We start from the raw sequence: 240 nt of genomic DNA, 5'->3' as shown, positions 1-240 counted from the left end.
CACACACGCACACACACACTCAGTTGTATAACAGAAGCATAGAAGCAGGGCTATGGGTTAGTGCATTGGAGGCTCTGACCATCCAGATATCCAAAGACCCACAATACAGCGGCAGCCGCTTCACCAAAACACTTGCAGAGACGCTGAGAGGACTAACACTTAAAGAAACTCATCACTACTACTAGTAATATCCAAACCAAGAGGAACTGCTGCATACAGTACATAGATGATCTCTGACAT

Source organism: Morone saxatilis, unplaced genomic scaffold (assembly GCF_004916995.1).
Source record: "Morone saxatilis isolate NCDOM2014 unplaced genomic scaffold, NCSU_SB_2.0 Contig18, whole genome shotgun sequence".
Classification (NCBI taxonomy): Eukaryota; Metazoa; Chordata; class Actinopteri; family Moronidae; genus Morone; species Morone saxatilis.
This window is presented reverse-complemented; position numbering follows the sequence as displayed.